This window comes from Phalacrocorax carbo, chromosome 2, assembly GCF_963921805.1.
Source record: "Phalacrocorax carbo chromosome 2, bPhaCar2.1, whole genome shotgun sequence".
NCBI classification, from domain to species: Eukaryota; Metazoa; Chordata; class Aves; order Suliformes; family Phalacrocoracidae; genus Phalacrocorax; species Phalacrocorax carbo.
In genome coordinates this window covers 101,404,492-101,427,731 of record NC_087514.1, presented here as the reverse complement: position 1 = coordinate 101,427,731, position 23,240 = coordinate 101,404,492, and the positions used below count along the sequence as shown (strand labels likewise).

The 23,240-nt window shown below is 41.5% G+C and overlaps 1 protein-coding gene across 4 annotated transcripts in view; it reads right to left on the bottom strand.

Annotated features, from left to right (window-relative positions):
- The window catches only part of LOC135312009 (uncharacterized), a 265,067-nt gene that overhangs the window by 126,655 nt on the left and 115,172 nt on the right, over positions 1 to 23,240 (bottom strand). For all 4 annotated transcript variants that reach the window (XM_064443701.1, XM_064443702.1, XM_064443705.1 and 1 more), the window contains one exon: positions 1,442 to 1,557. The gene's annotated coding sequence lies outside the window, so the exon portion shown is untranslated. The remainder of the gene's footprint in view (positions 1 to 1,441; positions 1,558 to 23,240) is intronic.

Sequence of the window (23,240 nt, the reverse complement as noted above, 5' to 3'; positions counted from 1 at the left end):
CAGCCTGCTCCAACTGACCGTGTACCTCCCCAGCATACAATGCTGCAGATTTCTGCTTCAGACAAAGCCTCAGACTTCCTCCCTGACACTTTCAACACAATAATGTCATCATCTCTTCTTTCTACATCACCCAGGGCATTTTCCTTGGGCTGTGAGGTTGTAGGCAGCATGGTGACATTTCAGTTCTGGCCCTCTGAAGCTGAAAGCGCTGTCCAGATCCACCTCTTCTTATTTGGCACTCCCTGCCCCCACACACATAAAAGGAAGACTCGCTTAGGAGGCCACCCCAAGCTGTCCTGGATGGCGCAGCCTCCATTTTCAGCCCTGCGCACGGCTTGAATAGACAAAATGCACCTAAGCTACAGGAAGGTTTAAATTAATACAGAGATATTGCTGCTGCTCTGCCAGTGTTAGAGCTCATTTATACTAGTTCTTAACTATTTCTTACTGTGTCACAGCTTGGTGCAAGAGCTGCCTGGTCAGTGATACCTGCAATCGAAAGCTCATCCTGTTATGCTCTGCTCAGCACCAGCAGCTACACAGGACCACGTACACACTCCTGATGTGCCTGTAGAGATGCAGAAGTGAGAACCTCCCACCAAAAGCCAGGGCTCCAACACCTTATGTTTTTCCAACAGGAATTGGATCTATTACTTTGAACAGATAGTAATAAGAAGCATATATCTTATTCACCAGCCAGTACCTGAAGGTAATTCCAAAGTTGGAAGAAAAATGAAACTCAGGATTTAATTTCCACAACAAGATCATGTGCCCTATTCTAATGATGGCCCCATGTATCTAGAGTCACAGCCGAAAGACAGACAACCTGAAGTGAACTCCCATCTATCCTCCCATTGTGTTTGGTCCCTAGTTTCTCTCTTCCTCTCTGAGAGCAGGGAGAGAGCAAAGGAGGCAGGGAGGAACCCAAACCGAGTTTGCAGATGCTGGACCTAACCCTCACATAACCTCCACAATGTAGCCCAGATGCAGTATGGACATATCTGGTGCTGATGCTGACCAGTCTGTTTCACTAACAAATACATGCAGGGGGCTAATAAAGCCCCACCTCGAGCTCTTCTCCAGTTGCAGCCTTACTCAGATCTGCTTCAAGAAAGGCTAAATTCATTTTGCCAGTTTAGATTTCTTTGATGTTGGGTGAAAAGCTTCCAAATATAAAAGTTATACATCAGAGAGAGTTGGGGCGGGGGGGTGGGGTGGGAGTTATAGAAACCTCACACCACTCTTTATGGAAACCCTCTTATTACTGAACAGAAACAGAAAACTCTGAAAGCTAGTCTTTGTAATTAAGGGGTGTGCCTGTAGTATCTGAAATTTATTCCATGCTTAGATACAGTCAACTGAATTGTATCTTCCTGTTTTGACCAAAGACCTTCTAAAGTAAAGACTGAATTAATTACAAATTATACCATAATTCACTGACCTGTCTTTCCTGGAGCAGGAAGGAAGGAAGTTCAGAATCCTCCATGTAAATCCTTCAATCCCATTCACACTCCTGCTTCAGAAGTGTAAATCCTCAAGCTGGTCTGTGACTCAAGCCTGAAATAAAGAAAAGAAGAACAGGATAGGAGCACTTAGTAACTTTATGCAATGCACTGATAAAAAATAAAACTATAATAATAGGTGCTTTAGAACAAATAGTTCATACTGTATTATGTCTTGCAGACACTCAAGGTCAAATGACTGTAAGATGACAAAAAACACAATGCTTTTATACTACTGCATAGTCCTATATTTCAATATTTTTCCTGTTCTGTTACAATAAATCCCAGTTAGTCACCACAAGCTCTTCAGTTACTGGAAGAATGCCAAAATTTCTGTCAGGATGCTTCCTTGCTAAAAATTTTCTTGAGCAGAAACACAACCTAGAATGCGCTTTTAGAGCACAGCCTTGAGAAATAAAATTTATTGAACTTTCACGCTACAAAAGGAAGTCAAATTATGTCAGTGGAAGACAAACACACCCTCAGAAGTACATTTTCTTGTTCTCTGCAGACTCTGCTGTTGCTGGATTTCAGTGGCTGTTATTTATTTTATTTTACTGAATCAGCTCCAAATGCAGGACAAAGGTGCTGGGCAGAGGCAGTGGTGGGTTATGTGCCCGTAATGCTGCAGAGCCCTAGGGCTGCCTTCCAGCACACCCCTCACATCGCATTTCTGCTGCTACCCAACTCCTGACCATCTTGGAAACACAGGCTACAGTGCAATGGTAATTGCAGGTCAAAAGGTAAGACCAAAACACAAGCCAGTAAGCCCATATTTGCACATTGCTCATGCAAGTATATTATTATAAAAATATGTTCTCATGCCATTTCTTATTCCTAAGCTTATACTTTTTATACAGCATTATTATAAATACCTATTTCCTCAATCATACTGCGTGCATTTGTGTGTGCATGTGTGTATTGGAAGAGAAGGGGTGTAATTAACACACAGTGTTGGATTAAGGCCTCACAACCAAGACGGCCAATAGTCACCAGCTCATATGGAGAGGTTCTGTAGCATATACTAAGCAGCACCCTCAGAAGCATAGGTACAGCATTTTGACCACGATCCCATGCTACACACACACAGTCACACACCTACCATGCTGTAAGGGTTACAGCTGAGGTCACCGTCTTGGCAGTTCAGCAGTTTGCGGTTTATGCATATAGCCATTTTGGGAACCTGCAATCAGTTTTTATACAATCATGATGTATATACAGTGTAATGTTCCCCACATATGCTGGACACATGTCCAGAATAACTGCAGAGGGCTTGGGGAGCTGTGTCTTCACAGACTTCTGGTGGTTCAATTTACACCTGAAGCAGACACAGCATCTATGTATGCAAATCTCTTCCTATTACAAACTTATTTGATTGTATGTGACTGAACATAAAATGCTGCATTCAATTACCTTGCTGAGGAGCACACTGCATGTTAAACTAGTAATGGAAAAAAGATCACTGAACATCATAATCAGAAAGCTCCACCTTCAAAACGTACACCACATGTTTTCTAACTTAAGCAACTAAAATTGAAAAACAGGAGACATATCCACAGTAGCCTCTGGTGGGGGGGAATCACATGAGTCTGGACACCATTGGCAGCCACAAAAAAAAAGATGAAACCTAACTTTTATTGACTAACCAAACCTAACATCATAAAAAAGTTGCTCAGATCCTTGACTTTAATGACTGGATTTCTTTTCGTAGACCACAAGGAAGTCCTCTAGCTTCTCCAGCTCAAACAGAAGGGCTCATTATTAGAAGACGTGAAGTAAGATTGGTCTGTAAATGTGCATAATGGCTCCCTCCCCATGCACTTTGTGCTGGCTGCCAAGAACATGTCAAAGCCCAGCTGTCACCAGTAACCATGATAACTTCTTCAAACACATAGAGTCACAGACACCTTAAAATCTGCCAGCATCTGGTATTAACAAGAAAACCCATGAGTCTCAGCTCTGGAAGAATCACTTGAAATGCATGTTTTGTTGTTCAAGAGTTAAAAATAAAAATGGATGGGCACCAGAACAGAGATGCATTGTTTAATGGACAGACTTTGAAGTTCATACTCCACCTTCAACCCACCAAAACCAAAGGGTGCCTGGATTTTTTTTATTGTCCCTAAATTCTAACAGCAAACTACAGGCCACAGTATTTGACTCATTTTTGTGCAAGCAAACCTGCACACACAAATCAACCATATTCTATTTCTTTATATACTCTTACAAGACAGGGAGAACACAGGAGTTCAGGAAAATACATTAGATAATTGCAATGTATCTTCCATTTACCTAGGAAACTTGGGTCTGAAAGTCTGCCTACTTTCAGGTATCTAATTCTGAATGATCTTATTTAAGGTTTATCATAATCTCTGCAAACAGGAGAAGAAAAATCTGTTATTTTTAACGCACTCAAAACAATACCATCTTTATTTAAGATTCAAGATGGCCAGCTAGAACACTTCACTGTATTTTTTATGTGACTATGTGCTTATATTTCATGAAGCGGCTGACTAACTGAATAATTAAACCAAGATACATGGCTGAGATACCGAAGAGAAAATCCTTCTCTGCATAAGCTCTAGTATCCAGGCAGCCAACAGTAAGTATCTTTTAATACTTTTATCTATAAGGAAAAAAAAATTAGAATAGTCACAGAAGCCAAATCCTCCTTTTCAAAAGCTTACCAAAGTCATCTGAAACACTTTTGTCAAATACACTCAGCAAAATAAATAAATAAATAAATCAATGCAGGATCCTCCTCGCATTTGGGCTAACACAACAGGAAAGAGGAGGAAACTGATCAAAAAAACCACAACAGAATAAATCAGGGCACTTAAACACACACATGCATACATATTCCTTCACAGGATCTTCCTACAAAGTATTCAGCCAGGATCATCTGTGTGTACGCACACGGGAGCGTATGCCTGTGAAGGGGTGGATCCAGCCCTGCCAAAACAGGCCTGGCTACCAATCACAGCCTTGGCCAAGCAGGATGGCAAAATTCCACCTTTTCCCTGCTTTTAACACAAGCAAACCAAAGAAAGTAAGGATCCTGCTCACCCCGGGCCTGCAGCTGAAGGCAGCAAGTGGTAGGTGAGCAGCTCACATTAGGGTTGTGCGGAATGGCTTCATGCACAAGCAGGAAAAGAGTGCCTGCATAGGCACACATGCAGGTTTGGGACCAGGCTCGAGATCTGCACGTGCCAAGATGCATGAAATCAGTTCAAATGCCGAAAAGGAACCACTTCACATCCAGGTCAGTAAATGCCAATTGCTATATAACACAGAACTCTTGAAGAAACACCCACGTGCATGCACACACACACAAAATGAGGAGGGAGGGAGATGGAGAATGCCATCTATACTCTAAAACCACTGTGAAAATAGGTAAGTTAAAGATCAAGTGGATATGAGATTTCCCTGGAAATACAAATGTACTTCTAGAAATTAGTCCTGATGTTCTTCTCCAAAAAGTGTTACGCCTGCCCCCAAAACCAATGGATGGATTTTCATAACCATCACTACCACTAATGATCTTTTGACTGTTATTTTAACAAGAAAGATCATATCACTTTATCAACACAATGCTGATATGACGTAGAGTTTTTTTGTATTGCTTCCAAGGATATTATCAAAGAAGTGGCAAGTTTAGCCTCAGGACCTTAGAAAAGGAATTCATAGTTGCTTATACCTATTTAAATCCTATCCAATGCAGCCACAGCTTGTTTTGCGAGGGGGGGGTGGGGGGGTGGGGGGGGGGGGGAATGGAGAGGAGGGAGGTTTCAAGGCATGCTTTCTGAATAAAGACATACATAACGTGAGCCATGGGCACCTCAGGAGAGAAGATGGTCTGAATCCCTTCTCTCACCTCACCCTCAAGAAACACGATAGGGGAGGAGGCAAACCATACAAATCTGGGTCACATCAACCCAAAGCCCATATACACTGTGACAGTCATCCCCACTGCCCTATTTCATGCTGTGACCCCTATCATTCCCCACTGGAGTGGAAAAGGAGGAGGAACAGCAGCAGCAGGAATCCCTTCATCCCCCCACCACAGAGAAAAAGTAGCACCAAGATTACCTTGTTATGCCACCTCCCATAGGATCAAAGAGAGGATGCCCATTATTTATGCCCTTAGCTCAGAGCTCAACATCAAATTAGGGTTAGGGATGAATAAGAAAGCTTGAGGGTCCAGAAGGAGCAGGGCTGCATAGGGGCTGCCCCAGGCAAAGTGCTGAAGAAACTCCTCCTCTTGGCTCTGGCTGGGGGACCGGGTCTAGGGCTCAGTGCAAGGTCAGGTTAGACATGGGGTTAGTGTTGAGTGAAATATAAAGCATAAGGGCCCAGGTAGAGTAGGGGCTCACCTCTGCCTCAGCAAGCGGGTCAGGGCTGCAGGACATTTCTCCCACTGAACTCATCTCCTGCACACAGGCATGATGAAAGCTGTAATCTGCCCCTCACAGCTGCCACTGTAAGGTGCAAATACCTTCAGGCAGACATCCTAAACTTCATTACACCTGACTAGCCTCAGGTTTTTAGCACAGCTACCCAAAACATTACCCTTTTATTTCCCCCCTTTGTTTCAAAAGTAAAGAAAAAAATATTCCAGCACCACTTCATAACTTTCAGAAGCACATTCCTACATGCATGCTGTACCCAAACCTAGTCCAAAGACTTGGACCACAGCTGCTAAAGGAGCTGAGGCAGGTACCTGGAGGCTGTGCTTGCAAACCACTGTATGTGAAACTCAGCCCTGAAATGATCCGTTCCTGGGGCTCTTCCCCCGCCCCAGCTCCAGAGCAGCTGGGAACTGCCAGCACAGCTGCAGTCCCATTTACTCAACTCTACTCCTGCAGGAAGGGTTTTGCTTTTCCTGTCCACAGGAAGTTTAAGGCTAAAAGAAAGTATCCATGCCCAGCAGGTTGAAGAAACCAATTTCTTAGCAGTTTGTTGTTTTTGAGTTGGCCTGTTAGGCAGATATAGGTAAGTGCATATAACTTGGGTTATCTACCACTTAACAGCTGGTCAGAGCCCTGAATTGACAATCTGACCTCTTGAGATACACAAATTTTGTATTTATTAGTTTTGCATTGAAATTGACTCAAAATGGAAAAAAGGTGACCTATTTTCCTTTTGCTCTTTTTCTTCTTGATATGAAAATTTCATCTTTTTTTAATGCAACCACAATGCAGATGAAAACACACACATTCCCTGAAAATTAAATGTAAAGCTAGTCATTAACTGTAAAGCAAGCCTGCCATCTGAAATTTCATTTAAATTACAAAAGGACTGAAACATATTGTAAATATAGCTTCACATGAAAGCTCACCAACTGCAGGTCACTAAATCCATCAGAACAGAAATCTGAGAGTAGAACTTGGAAGTTTGTTTCTTTCTAATTAAAAACTAGCATCTCTGTGTCTGGGGAAGAGTTGTGCAGTCTCCACAACTTGCCAGCTAAACTTCTGTTGTGTTTTTTGTTCTGTTTTTAAATATTTTATAAGATAGTCTAGGTATAATCTGAATAAAGACTATCAATGAACAAGGCACACGATAAAGGAAATATTGTTTTATCTTTGCTGATGATATCACAACACATCCAAGAATGCACACACTCCTAAATCCTTCCACTGATCACCATGTGTAAAATGGCCTCAGAACTGACACTGCTTTGATTCTGTCTTATTGTACTAAGTTGCAGCTGAACCACGACTCTGAGCACAGGTTAGTAGAACATCTTGCTCCAAAGTGCTCAGAGAAGGAACCTTGCTCATAACATACATAATTAATCGCTTTTATATTAATTTTAAGCACTGAAAGAAAACAAAAAAAATAATTATGAAAATAATCTATTGTATTTTTGTAGTTTTCATTCTTAAAAAAAATATTTATGTGCACTAAGAAATATAATGACCGTAGGAACAAAACCATAGGAAGCATCAGCTTCCAGGTTTCCAGACATTATTGGTGGTTTCAAGTGGTCAGATTTCAAAAGGAAATAGCTTCCTATGTTTCCACCTCTTCCTTTTAACTATGTACTTTCTTTATAGGTGTAATTAATTCTGGCAACAAGTAAGTCTATATATTTAATGCAAGGCAAAACTGAAAGCTATATTTTTTACATAGTCCTCAAAAAAAGAATTAGCGACTATTCAGAAATAAGCTAAATGATGAGCTTAATCACATTCATTTAGGGAAGAATATATCTGGCTTATCTTCAACTATCATTCTTTTAGAATATAAAGTATAAAAATCATGAAAATGTCTTGACCTCAGGGAGACACCATCAGCTTCAGAAAAGCAAGGGAGTTTTGGATGTAAGCTTTTACCATAACAAACTTCTTATATGGGGTAGAAGTTGACAAAATGCAAGTAAGAGTACATTCCATATTTTGACACTTTTAAGGAAGTTGCCCTGCAGTACTCAAAACTTCTTACCCAATCTTTATTTAGTGGATCATTTTTGTATAATATTTGGTATAAAATATTCAGTAAAATCTCAGGATACTAAGACTCCAGCCTTGTGCACTGTATACTTAAAACCTAAGTAAATTTCATTTTCTTCGCATTGAAAGGTGACAAGTGAAACAAATTCTCTACCATGTCTCTTGCATTATTTAATATACCAAATTCTACTTAAACTATGCCATTCTGAATCTCACCTTCTGCTGTAAGTTACATAGCTGGAGTAGAAGTTGCCAGAGATAAAAGCTCACAGTCTTTAACTGCTGAGAGCCTTCTAACTTCTGAGACTGGACCAGCCACTTAATTATTACCAGAATAGATACTGTTTGGATCTTAATTATTACTTTTCAGTAATGAGATAGTTAAAATAAAATACCAAATATTAAATACCAAGCATTTCTGTCTCAGAATCCAGCACTACACAGATGAAAGGGCCAGTTTACACTCCCCTGACCCGTAGCAAAAGAAATCAAGACTTGCATTCAGATCATGCTTGGAAATTTTCTCTGGTATTATTGTAACAATATATTTCTATTTAACTCCTTTCCCAACTCTGAGTGGTATTTTCTGACAAGAATCTCATTCATCCAAAAAAAAAAATCCTCATTAGCTGAGCAAAAATGTTTCATGAAAACATAACATTCAAATAGCTGGCGAAGAAACACAGTCCCTAATGCTGTGGTTCCCACCGGCTTCCCTGGCAAGCCAAGGAGGGACCTAACCTCCCTGGCCTGGAAAGTCTGCAGCAGCTCTTGGGTCTGCAGCAGGCAGCTCCCTAAACCGGGCTGATGCATTGTTCAGGGAGAACACAACCAAGGGGATTTAGAGACAGACACCCCTAGTCTGCGAGACGCAACGTGATGCAGACATGAAGTGTGTGCCAAGCAGCTTGCTCCAGCAAAGGTGGCATGGATAGCAGCAGGACAGCGGGCATCTAGTTGTGGTACACCGAAACCACTGAGGCCACAAACAGAGAGGTGGAAAAGCAGCCCATCTGCAGCTCTGCGTGGGGCAGGTTAAGAGGTTAGTACCAAATGTGACTTGATTTCTGAGTGGGCAGTAAGTGACTTGGCTCCAGGAATGCTAACAGCCACATCAACCCTGTGCTGCCTCTGAGCTGTGGTATAGTCCCACTTTTGGTACCTGAGTTGGTATTTCTACCCTACTCTACATAAAAGCACCAACTTACTCTGAGATGACTCAGCAAGTTCTGCAGCAAGAAAGTGCTGGGGAGACTGGTCCTAAACTCTCCATAAACCTTTCCTTGCAAACCCTGCCGCACCACGAGGTATATGTGTCTGTGGTTTGGGAGTGCTTCCAAGTCCGTGTAGGCATCCTCTGCCATGGTTCTGACACCGCATGGGGACGGACCGGAGCGTACCAGCCTTGCCAAAAGGGGACCTTGGCCAAGGGAGCCGGTGAGCACGCCGCCATGGTGCATGTGGACCTGCCACCACTCCAGAGCACCAGGAGAGACAAAGATCCACAAGAGATGTCCTCCTCAGAGGTCAGTGCAGTCAGAGCTTAGCGTATTCTACATTATAGCAGAAAAAGCTATTCCAACCACCAAGGCAGGAACAGCTGGTTCTGAGGTTTTTGCTTATCAGTCAGTTGTTTAGGGGGCAAAGGGAGGAGAGAGATACAAGGAAGAGGAAAGAAAGCTTTTTCAGTGGGCCCAGTGTTAGCTTCTCCAGAATTCATATTTAAAAAAAAATAAAACAAAACAAAACAAAAAAAAAACCAAACCATGATGGTACTTTGCCAAGATGACCAATATTTCTAAAGGATATATTCTTTAAAGTATATTCAGAATCAACACTGGCTCTTGATATTAAAACGTTATCTCCCTTCCCCCCTTCCAGACCTGCCATTAAATACAATTAACTCCCATTTTCCTTCCAATGCTTTATGATTTCTTGGCAGAGACCAGGTTGCAAAGCCTATTCTCTGCAAAGCAGAGAATGGAGGAAGGAAGGATGAAACACAGCAGGAGAGCTGTGCCCAAGGCTGATGATTTGAACACAATTTAGCTTACAGTTAACTCACAGCAGGACTTTCGTAATGTCCTTTATCACCTATGAAGCCATTTCCTCATTACTCATTATCATTACACATAACAAGACAAGGAAAGATGCTTCTGCATAAAATGTAAACACATTAGCATAGGATCACAAATCAGCAAAAGTTCAATGAATTTTAGAAAAGAAACTGATTCTCGCTTCTGTTCACTAGAGAAAAGAAATAATATTACATCCCATTGAAGGTGACCTGTAGCAACAACCCTGAACACCCTGCGCAAAACTTCGACTGGACTCAACAGATCATCTCTCAGAGGGAAACCAAGGAATCCCAGCCAGCTGCACCCTCCAGTTCTCACTCTTACATCACACACGGCACATGTTTATACTCTCTATTTGCCCTGTTACATTTAAATATGGGGAAGTCACCTACAAGGAATAAGAGAAATTAATGTACTACACATTTCAACTTTGTTCCTTCCTGGAATCCACTGCTAACGTATTTCAGCCAGAAAGTGTACCCTGAACATTTAGCGTATCACCATTTTTTTCAAGCCACAGACAGCATAACAGTTTTTGTAGGGATCTTCCATAGCATTCCTTTATACTAGTGCATGATGGAAAAATTGATTTCGCCATCACAGACAAAAAATCTGCCTCAGTAGATAAAGACAACTAACTCATCAAGTCAAGAGCCAAATATATTTCAGAAACAACCACAGGTCAACACGAAATTTCTTCTCTCTGATCTTGGACTCTGCTTGTACATGGCAGAGGAAAAACAAACTGATAACATCTGTGGTGTCTTACTATTGAAACAGAGTCTGTGTGCACCTGTGAGAGAGCAACAGGCAGATAGCAAACCATCACCTGTCTGCTAAGTGAAAGTATTTTCTTTTTCAATGAATGGAAGTCTGAAAAGAACTATGGAGAACTATGGAGAACAGCAGAATCTCACCGAGTCAAAGGTATTTGGGAAAGATAACATGCAAGAAATCAGACTTTTTGTATTTCTACAAAAATACAAAAGACTTTTTTGCATTTCTACAGAGACAAAACCAAACCTCTGAATATTGATGTCAAAACAAAGAATTTACCTACGTGTACGTAACAACCTCACTGCGAAACCCGGCCATTAAGCTTCATGCCTTCTTCTAATCCCCTGTACTGTTCACTTCTTTCAACTGACTGTTTCTTCTCATTTGACCTGTTTAACCTTACCGTTTAAGCTTTCTACTCCCAGACCACTTCTGCTGCTCTCTGAGCTCACAGACAGGCTTCCATTAGAGCTATTCTCAGCCTGGAGGAATGTTAATTGTTGGAGAAATTACACTGTAAAAATCAATGTCATAAAAAATAAAACTTCAACCACTAGTCCAACACATTCAACTCCATTTCCATCACTGAAAAAAATACAAAAGACAAATCAAAACAGAAGTTTTGTTTTCAGGTAGGAAAAAAAGTAAAAATGTAACACAACTGAAACAAAAAGTTGAACACAGCAAAAAAAAACTGTTGTGGGAATGAAATGGCATGATGCAAGTACACGAAGAAACCACAAACAGAAATCTTGGCACAGATTAAACTCCAAAAGACGTAGATATGATTGCTTCAAAAAATTATAGCCCATCATAACACAAAAGGTTTCTTTTTCCTCATTGTGCTATAAGGCATTTGCCCCAGCTCCTTCTTATATATAACACACTATGGAAAGACCCAGTAGTAACAAACCCAAAACAAAACAAAAGAACACCCAGTGCTTATGTCCAGACATGACTAAATAATCACAACATGTCTCTGCTAAAAAAAAAACCACACACACACACAGAAAACCAGTACATTTTCGTAGTATAGTTCTGGTAACTTTGTTCAATGGGCCTTCATGAACTTCAGTTAAATACACATGTAAGTGGCTGAGAACACTATTCTAGGCATACACTCATTGCAGGAGTTGTGAGGACAGGTGCTACTGGGAACAAGTCACCGAGTAGTCAGAGACAAGGCAGCATTGCCAAGAGAACTGATGGAGTCAAGAAACAGGACAGAGAGGTTCACCAACATTTCCACAGGAAAAAACAACAAGAAGTACTAAAGCGGTTTCTTCTGGGAGACCCAGTAGTTAGAGACAAAGCTTTTTTAAGCTCAGTGGAAAAGACACGCATACGGCACCAGTAAATTACAGAAGCCATTACAACAACCTGCCACAGCTGCAATGTTGTGGCCTCTTCACTGGGCTGAATCCTCAGCTTCTGCCTCCACCTCCTCCCACCACAAAAATCCCTTCGCTAGATGCTAGATGAGTTCGTGGCCTCACCACAGTCCAACTAGAAGTAATTTGCTCTCCAGCTTCTCTCCAACTGCAAGTGGTACACCAGATTTTTAGATTACCTTCAAGTTTGGAAGAAAAGAAGCTTCCACTCTAGATGGCAAATCTCCAGCTGCAGCCCACAAGTTGGAACAGATCAGATCTGCAGCTCTGACCTGAGCACAAGGCTTTTAAAGACACTTAGGATATCAGCATTAGCAAAAAAGCATAGGGTGAAAGAACATGCCACTAGCATTGCTTTCCTGTACCCTCATAATGAATGGTGCCTCAGACAGAAATGAATGTCCTGTCAGCAAAGGCATCATATTCCAATTTCTTTCTCTCTTAGAGAAGGCTTGATTTTAATATTCTTAACTGCTTAATGGGGAACCAGTATATCTACTATACTTCAATTCTTTAAATTTCCCTTGGTTACCACAGCACCTCCCTGTGCAGGACATACTGCACACCCTATTCAGGAGATGACATGTTGGTATTTTGGTAGGTTTTGACAGGGTTGAAATTTTTCCCTTTCAATTTCCTTCCTTTGAACCCTTAAAAGAAATATATCTATCATATTTTTACCATAAATACAGAAAAGCTCTACAGGTAACAGGCTGGCTCCCAGCTATGAGTTTCCTAGCAAGGTTGGTGCTTTACGGACAGGAGAACTTTTCCTGCCTAAATCCATGCGGGGCTATCAGTGCTAACTCCACAGAGCAATTCCCTCTTCACTGGCAATTCACCCTGATACTATTTTGCCTCTAGAATGAGAGAATGCACGAGTATGCGTGCCCATGCAAGGGAGGTTTAAATCCCCCCCCTCCCACGCCGGAGTCTTTTATTAGTGCTGTAAAGTCAGAGTATCAGCCAGGCTGTTTCTTTCATCACATCACTTGCAGACAATCAGTTTTACCCGATAACAAGCTGTCATAACTTCTCCTTTCAGAAGGATACTGGTTTTGTCTTGTCGCTACCCCTTCTGAAACTGTCCAGACTAACCTTGAAGGGGGAAGGTGAAATAAATGGCATCTCAGGGTTTGCCTTCAAACAGATGAAGAGTAGAAATGGCTGAGAACTGATACACCAAGATGTAAAAACACTGAGAGACTTCAAACCTCTTCCCAGGTAACTGTAAGAGACACTTTCAGACTTGAAAGCTCTGTCTTAAGCTACCTCCACTGAAGGAAAAAAAAAAGTTACTTCAATCAAATCAAGCCACTGTGGAAACCTCTTTTACATACCACTGCCTGCAATCTCACTGAGTCCCAGGCACAGTTCCCAAAGACTTCAATAAAACCTTTGTCTGGGATAAGGAGTGCCAGATTTGGCCCACTTTAATACATTAAGTCTGTGGTAGGTGAAAAACTGAAACACAGAGCAGTTGTGAAACTACCCTCATAGCCAAGGAGATAAGAGAAAACGGCACTCATCCTTCCCTGCAGTGGGAACGTACAGGGGGTGGATGGGAAAGTTAAAAAGGAGGAGGGAGCATGAGTTTTAGGCTAAAAGTATTTAACATCCTCCTAGCGTGGGCTGGAAAGGACTGTGGTATGCTTGTTAGAGAAGTTGGCTGGCGTGGAAGGCTGAGAAAGCGTTCAAGGATGTGTGTGTGTGTACATACACGCGGGTGTGTGTGTGCATGAGCGTGTTAAGGGGCCAGGCCTCTGCAAGTTCACAAAGTTTAGTCAATTCTCCTGCCAACTTTTCCAGGCTTGAGGCAAATGCAGATAACCTTGGCTTAACCCAACTCCAAGCAAACCTTCCTTTCTCACCCCCGCCCTCAATTAACAAGCTTCAATCCAAAGTGTCTAAAAATAAACTATGAAATCGCTTCAGTTTCAGCTCTAGTAATGCACTTTTCCATAAACTCCACCAAAATGCTCCGAACCCAGTAAAGACCTGGTTTGTTAAAAAACCAAATATATGTGTGGGAGGGGTGATGAGGCTTAACTTCCAACAGGTCTTTACTCTTGCACCACAGTTTTTCTACCCCCACAGTAAGCGAAGTACTCCTGACTGCATTACTGTTATCTGCTGCTGCTTTTAAGATAAGCAATTCTAAAATAGCTAGTTGGATTATTTTTCAAATAAGATAAGTTTCTTGCACAGCAAAACTAAGGGCTAATACGCTTACTTCAGGATTTTAGGATCTTTTTTCTCTCCCTATCCCCCAGCTGTGAACATCCATCCTCATGGCAGTCTCTGACATCAAGACCACCCAGATTCATCTTCGTCTCTCAACCATCTGCCTCTGCTGCACTGAGATAAAAATCTAGACAGAACCTTTATTATTTTATCCATAACTTGTCTAAACCTTCACCTGCAAAACACTGACTCACTCTATCTTTAAGCACCTGAAGAATGTAAAGGAAGAGAAATTAACTCATGGGCATGGAAGCTAAACAGGCAACAGCATAAACTTGCAAGTCAAACAATAAAAACCAGAGCAACGACAGAAGTTTTTAAAGCAGATGAAAATTCAAGTCCTAAAAATAGAAGCCAGAGGAAGCTTGGCCGATCTGTTCCTTTCTACCATATTGCTAGCTTATCATGAGATGATAGCTAACAGTATTTACCTTTATTAATGCCTCATCCACCCTAGATTAATAGCTTTGAATACTGAATAATCGCCTACTTGAAAATGTTAGTACCCCCTCCTTGGCCTGCAGCAAGAGGGGAAAAAAATTTTAGGCAAGAGTTTCCTAAGAAAACAAGATATTCGCAAATAGACGACAACTCCACCTCAGGCCTTAGTAGGGAAGAAAGCTGATGTAAGCTGCAACCTTGCAAAACATTCCAAGTCCTGGTAAAAAGCTGGTGGACCACTAAAAGTCATCACTTAAATCTTATCAAATGAACTTTAATGCTACAGCATGCTCACTTTTCCCTCATGACTGCTGCATCAGCCCCCATTGCCAAAGCTACCTCAATGACAAATTGGGACATCTCTCCTTTGGGTATAATTGCATTGTCAGGGTCACAGGAGCTTCTGGTGAGCATTAAAAAACAGAAAGCAAAAACCACTGGCTTTCATTTTGACAATTAGTATTCTACGTATGGAAGAGCCTTCTGCCAATTAGTATTCTACGTATGGAAGAGCCTTCTGCCAATTAGTATTCTATGTACGGACGAGCCTTCTGCCTGAGCGTATTAGCAGATCACATCTTAATGCTTGCCGCCTTGCTCAGTGGAATACGTTAATGATGGCAACGTACAAAGCTTTTCTGCTGCAATGGAAGCCAACAGAGCTGTCCCACTAAAAGACAGTGTCAAATATTTTAAAAGACAGAGGAACCTTTTAAAAATATGTATTAAAAACCAAACACAACCCTTCAGATTACAGGAAAACCTTCACCCATCGGTTTGACACCTCACATCAGCATGATAAAACTATCATACCAGAATGAGTGTGCTACATTAGCGCACTGGAAGTGGACACTTGAACAGTTCTCTTCCAGACCTCTAATGTCATTGAAATTCAGCACTAGAAATAATTTTCATGTTTTGAATGTTCTAAGAATCTAAACACTTAAACTTTCATCATCATTATTTAAAACAAAGTATCAAAAGGCTAGTGTAAGTACATTGATTGTACGGAATGTTTCTACAGGGTTACCTCCAAAACTGGTTTTGCTCAATCTTCAATGAATAGGAAATTCAGTCCCGCAACCCCCACTCCCAACCTGAGTAAGAGGAAACATCACTGTCATTACCAGAGGGCAGCCGCTGCAAGCTGTGATCACCTCCACGCCCCAGCTTGGGAGGGAGGTGGGGAACAAAACAAAACAAAACAATATTCAGTAGGGGTGAGTCAGGAATTCCCCCAGCCTTGTCTTCAGCAACAGAAATGTAATTTGCTTTTTTTGTTATTCAGATTATAATGAGGGGGTCATCGGTTAAAAAACCACTGTAAATCCATGGAACACAAGGCACGTACGGTAATAAGGTGGCAGGATGAAGTCTACAGTTTCCCCACTGCTATCCATGCTTCAGTTTTACTGTAAGGTGAATTAAGTGCTTCCTGTCAGTGCTGGTTTTGCAGGCAGATAACTAACGCACATTCATTACTTCATGGTAGTTTGGGAAGGGGGTGAGAGGAGGAGGGAGGCAAGGCACCGGCTTCACTGTCGTGCTTTCTCACTCAACGCATCTTACCTCTACTACTCAGTCTTCTGCAGAAAATGGATGTGGTTGAAAGTGTTTGGAATAGCAGCATCTCAGTATCTAAATGACAAATGCCGATTTCCTTTCAACAGAAAAGGGACACACTTCTATCACCATTTTCCCAAGGAAGTGGAGTCCACAGCCGTGTTAGGTAAACAAGGATAAGTATTTAGCATATTCCTGCTTGCAACACAGAATCAGTCGACATACACATAAAACAGGATCTATTGCAACCTTGAATCCAAAGCAAACATTCAGGAAAAGCTGAATATTTGTTGTGTTTAAATATTTTTTCCAGTAATTACATCCTCGGACACTGTCTCTTTTCTATATGCGCTGTCCTTGTATTTGTGATTTTGTATTTTGGGAGGAGAAAATATTAAGGTATTCAGAATGATTCTCTGCAATTATTCCTTATCATTCCAAGAATAAAGAAATATTTTCAACTGATTAGAAAACCTCAGTGAAATCAACTTATTTTATTAATTCTTCGCTCAGTTAAAGCAAATAAGTAGGCTCCATGTGGGGTTAGCTCCAGGGTTTATTCAAGTCACATCTGACATTAATGTTTTAACTAAGCCCATTATGCAGTGATTTTCATGGCCTTCCTCAGGAAAAAAGGCAACCTCAAAAGATTTGGGAAAGACAGACTGTGTGTTTTCACAATCCTGGGAAAAACTTGGGGTTGTCCCACAGTGCAATTAAAAAAAAAAAAAAGCCGACACTCCCTCCAGAAGTGATGCAGGATTCCCAGCCTCCCAGACCTCGCCTGAGCAGAGAGAGCGAGTCCAGATGGCTCCCAGATTTTCTGCTCGTTCACAGGCCCTACGCACAAAACAAGAAAAAATAGAGCAGGCCTGCTACATACAGATTTCAGCCCTGGGCTACGTTCTGCTGTAGCTGTTCCTCATATTGTCAAGGTGATCAAAGACCTGTTACCACACAAAAAACCCAGTGCATCTATCACTGAAAGTATTCCCCTACAGAAGAAATGAATACTTTGGGAAAGTGGGGAGAAAACAGAAAAAGCAAATACACTGTAATTACAAAAATCTTACTGTGAAAAGTAATATTTTCACAAACCGCTTCAATAAGTGGAAAGACAGGTTTGCAGGAATTTAAAATCTTTCACCTGAAGTGCTAAGAGCCCAAACAAAAGAGCACTGTTCTGTGAGGGCAGGAAAAAAGCCATAAAGCAGAACCAGTCGCATTTCTTAATCCAAGCTGCCTGACAGGGTAAAGGTAAGACAGCAGGTAAAATGATTAAGTATATTACTTGAAAATATTTCCTTTTAATAAGCCGAAAGAATTTTCAGCAAAGAATTTTAATACTGAATATATATCTTAAGATTTAAAGCTATGTCAGTGCTTAAGTGTCCTTCCCAAAACAAGAACCAGCTTTAGCAGAAATGTTCCTTCAGGGGCATCATCTTCACCATGTGTTTGTCCAGGGCTTATCATAATTGCAACAGTGAAAAGCGTTCTATAACACACAATTTCTATTCCATTTCCTACTTGTCATGAACTTTATGAGAAAAATTACTGTTCTGATCTTCATTTTCTCTATGGGTTCCAACTTCTTTGCAGCCCACCAAAAACACTGCAAAAAGGTCTTTTGTTATACTGCTTTAAAGGCTAATTTTTCACAGCAGAAATAGAAGCAGTAGTGTGGAAAATCCATAAGACACAGTAGCTTCCTTCCCAGTCTACAAATGGTGAAAACAAACAGGAAATAGAGATTAAAATAGGATGGGCAGAAAAATACTTTTAACTCTTTATAACAGAAAAATGAGCTTCTTTGTAAGCAATGCTTTCCACAAAATACATTTGCCTTCTATGAAAATTTTCAGTTTTTCTTCTAGACATTTAAAAAAAAACCCACCAGTGTTTTAACCAGAACCCAAAAGGTTTACATTTGGAAGTTCATGCTTTTGTCCTTCTACTAAATAGCAGACCATTCTTTTTCACAGCCTAGACTCCACTCTAGTATGTTAGATTTTCATACACACCATTTCTCTTACCGGGGGGATGAACCGCAATGCTTCACCAAAGGCGTAGTCTGATCAGCATCCTAATCTACAGAGAAAGAGTGAGCTACACTCCCATGGGGCATGGCTGCAGCAAGTTGCAAATATGAGTTTGTAAATGAACTGCAGAATTTAGTCAATATAACTCAGCACTACAAACAATGTCAAGTTAGAGACATTTGAATGCCCAAGGGAACTTCCCACAGGTCAGCCAAAACACACCCCGATATTGAGAGGAACATGATGCCGCCCTTCACCTTCTCCTCTTTCAATCATTTCTTTCTTGTGATGCCGGCTGTCACCTTTGGCTCTGTCCTCTGCCCTCCTCCACGCACCCAGGACTGGCTCAAAATTCTGCGTGCTTTAGTATCTTTAGTACCTTGCCTTCCCCTTCTACTCATAAAGCCAAAATGCTCATCCGGGCCCTCATTATTGTTGCTGAAATGTGAGATAATCTCCTTCCTTCTGGCTGTGACAGAAGCAATCTTGCCCCCTGAAATCCATTCAAAATGCAAATGCAAAAATCACCTTTCTGGATTACTGCCTCAAGCACATTCCCCCTATTTCAACCTGCCAGTACTCCTACTGGCTCCCCCTTTTTCTACTACATTAAGCACAAATTGCTTGCCTTCATTTTAAGAGTTGTTCTTAGACGGTGACAACTGATCCAAATGCCCTACACATCTACTTAAAACCCAGGTAATGAAGCCTAATAACTATGTACAAAATCTCTTATGAAAGGAGTAGATAGCACTTGATGCCATGCACTTTAATAACCAATTCACTGGAGTATACCTTCTCACAGTAAAACCTGTGGTGCATGGCTGAAGTACTTTACGTCATCTTTTTGCACGTTGAGCCCAGTGCAGGCTTTTAAAACATCTGCCCTTCATGAACCATTTTACAACAGACTATTGGGCTACCAACAAAACCGTTCCAGTACATGGGAAATACTGTGGGATTTCCTTGGTAAGAAAAGAGCATTCGAAATCCAAGAGCATCCACACTGAACGTCAGGAAAATGGTGGTTTGGTGTTTCAAGTCCTTTCTCCCCTCAGAGAGACACTCCCAGAAAAACCTTCCATGGCCCCTGCTGCACTGCCTCCACTTATCAAGCTGGTATAATTTCAAAGAGGTAATTTAGGCTCCAGGAGAAACAGTAACATGTTGCTGGGAAGGAAATCCAAAGTGTTCAGACCAAAAGAGAGTTGGGGCGTGTTCTAACACGACTTCCACAGATCATTTTAGGAGGTGCCATAGTCTCTTTGGAAAAGTGCAACAAGTATGTAAGTTAACCATCACCTTTATTAAATGGGCTCCTGAAATTCCCAAGCAAAAAATGGACCATTATTATGCACATGAAGGAAAGACAAAAGATAAATAACAAAGGAAAAAGAGATCCCCAGGCAAGCATACAAGCATATGTACACTGTATGCCAAAGAAAAGGCTGCATCCAAGAACTGTTTTAGACGACAGCATCACACATCTCACCAGCAGACTAAGTTTCACGTGAGCAGACACTCAGGAGTCTCCCAGGGAAAAAAAAAAAAAAGAAAAAGAAAAAAGAAAAAAGAAAAAAAGAAAAAGGAAAAGAACCCCACCAAAAATCCAAAACCACAACATACACCAACCACACACAAAGCAAACATTCAGAGTCATGCATACTCCAGCCCTGTAGCAAAATATTTCTACACTAAACATTAGAAAAGTAATCTTTTTGTTGTTAAAGGTAGTTGGGTACTGGAATAGTTTGCCAAGGATGACTGGCAAATTACTGTTAATGAGGGTTTATATGAACAGGTTAGACAAGCATCTGTGAGGAACGACACAGGGACAATTGATTTCAGCTCAGGCACAGTGATGGGCATCTCAGCCTATTTTCCATGACCCTATGCCGCGCTCCACGTTGCACTCCAAATTCTTCTTGTTGTGCACCTAAAGCAAGGGAAGTCTTAGTCTCTGCAACATCAAAAGAAGATGACAAAAAAAGGTTGACCTCACTGGATCAGCATGGCATTCACGTGTCCACCCAGCCTAGGAACACCCTGCACAGCATAGTGGGGACTTTGCAGGGGCTACTCTCACCTCCCCTACACCCCTCTAGGATCTTTGGAACATGTCTTGTAACTAACTCTCTGCCCTATGAAGATCTAAGATGCTCGCAAGGTGAGGCAGGCTGCTTGCCTTGTCTGAAAAGCACAATGAACTTCTTCGGACTCTTCCCCAGTGCACTTCCTGCCCCTTGGAATAGTGGTGCAAGAAACTAGTTGCTGTCCCTACCCTGCTGCCCCTTCTTGCCAAAGTATGTCATGAAGTCCAAGCGGTACCCCTCTTATCCTTCCGTCCACGTACTGTGCACATTACCCTCTCCAGCCCAATATAAACCAAAGATGACCTTCTGATTTTTGCCAGATGTGTTTGATCAGAGTTAAATGGGAAAAAGAAAAAAAAAAAGAAAAAAGAAAAAAGGAACCATGGTTTTAGCCTGAAACTTCAGACACGCTTTCATCTTCCATCAAGGCTATTTCAGATGACCTTGCACTAAATTACCCTTTGCCAGTTTACTGCAACCCTGCTCCTAATTTTTTTTGCATCATGAGTTACCCAGAAGCTTTCAGGATTCTTTTGCCCACCAGTGCTTCTAGGAAAGTGCCAGCCTGAAGCATTTAGGTTTTTTTCATGTCCCACTTATCACGAGAGTTAGAAAAGCCAAAGCCCGCCTGGACTTGAATCTGGGAAGAGAAGTGGAGGGAACAATAATAGCTTCTACAAATGTACCAGCAACACACGGAAAACCAAGGGAAATGTGGGACCTCTGCATGAACAGTCATGGGGATCTGGTGACAAAGGAGATGGATAAAGCTGAGGTACTTTACTGTTAAGATTTGCCTTCAGAAATCCCAAGTCTCTGAGACCAATGGGAAAGTCTGGAGAAAGGAAGACTTACTGTTGCTAGAAAAGGATCAAGTTAGGATCAGATATAAACAAACTCTACGTACTCAAGTCCTTGGGGCATGATGGGATGTACACAAAAGTGCCGAGGAAGGTGACCAATGCCATTCTGAGGCCACTCACAATAATCTGTGAAAGGTCATTGCAACTGTTAGAGGTCCACAAGGACCAGAAGAAAGCAAATGCCAATTCAAGAAAGAAGATGTGGGCAACTAGAGGTCAGTCAGCCCCACTTTGACCCCTGGAAAGGTGATGGAGCAAGTAATCTTGGAAAACATTTCAGAGGGATCTCAGCAGGCTGGAGAAAGGGGTGACAGGAATCTCATGAAGTTCATAGGGAAATGCCAAATCCTGCCCCTGGGCAGGAATAATCCCAGGCACCTCTGTCATATGAAGTGAGACCAAGAGAGCTGGGACTGTTTAGCCTGGAGAAAAGATGACTCAGTGGGATCTTACCAATGTGTGTAAATACCTGATGGGAGGATATGAAGAATACAGAACCAGACTCATCTCAGTGGTGCCTACTGAAAGAATGAGAGGCAACAGGCACAAACTGAGAGATATTAAATTCCACTTAAACACAAGAAAAAACCTCTTTTTTTTACTATTAGGGTGATCGGACACCGGAACAGATTTCCCAGAGAGATGGTGACATCTCCATCCTTAGATGTATTCAGAGGGTGACTGGACACAGCCCTGAGCAACCTGCTCTAGTTCTTCTAATTTGAGGGTGGGTGGATTAGATGATCTCCAGAGGTCCCACCCCACCCCAGCCATTCTGTGATTCCACAGTATGTTCGAAATAGGAAATGCACAGAACTCGAGCACCACCACAGAACAGCCCTTTCACATCAGCATCATCGCACCAAGAAACTCTGATCAATGAGGACATCATGTGAAGAGTGAGGAGGGCGGGCAGGAATGCTGACGCAAATTTCAAGACAATTCTACGTAACCATCAGGGATCTCCCACTAGAAGTGCAAGAAAGCTATAGGGTTTAGGATGAGGGTGTTTCCCAGCAAAATTTAAAGTTGTCAGTTTGTGATTAGTGAAACTAATGTATAATTGCACTGGCTGCAAACAGAAACATAATATATTGATTTTACTAGCTTAGGTTTTTCCAAATTACAACTAAGATGTGATTTACGAAGACAGCATTTACATTAACATAGCTTAACTGTGTTTCATATTATCTTATGATATATGTCTTTTGCCTTACTCTAAAGAATCCGATTCCCTTACCTCAACATTTCTACAAAACTAACGCATGGAACAACATCCATCAGCAGGAAGTGGATTGGAAGGATGAAGGACAGATGCTTTTTTTATACCAGCGTGAAGAATTTCACAGTTTAACACAAGGTTACAGTTTTCATGCAATGTAAAGACAGAAAGGAAAGGAGTCAGCAGACAAAGAACACCATCAAACTAATACCTTTTTTCTGACTTGTCTCCCATGTGACCACAGAATAATCACTACACAGGAATCTGAGGGTGAAGCTCAGGGCATTCTTCTGAGGCAGTAGAGAAGAACAGTGTTTCCTATACACATGGTAGAGATATATAACTCATTGACAATACATAAGACAAGGGAACTTTTTTGTAGATAAACATCTCCTGCTGATTAGAACAAATGTTTTGATAAATCCAGGTGTTTATCCTAGCAGCAGGGAGTGACAATCATAACATTCCCTCCTCACTCTCAAGCATAACCATTTAAAAAAAACCTCCCATGCTCCACTACAAAATACATTTGTGAGCATTTTCTTTCTATATACAAGAAAAGACTTCAC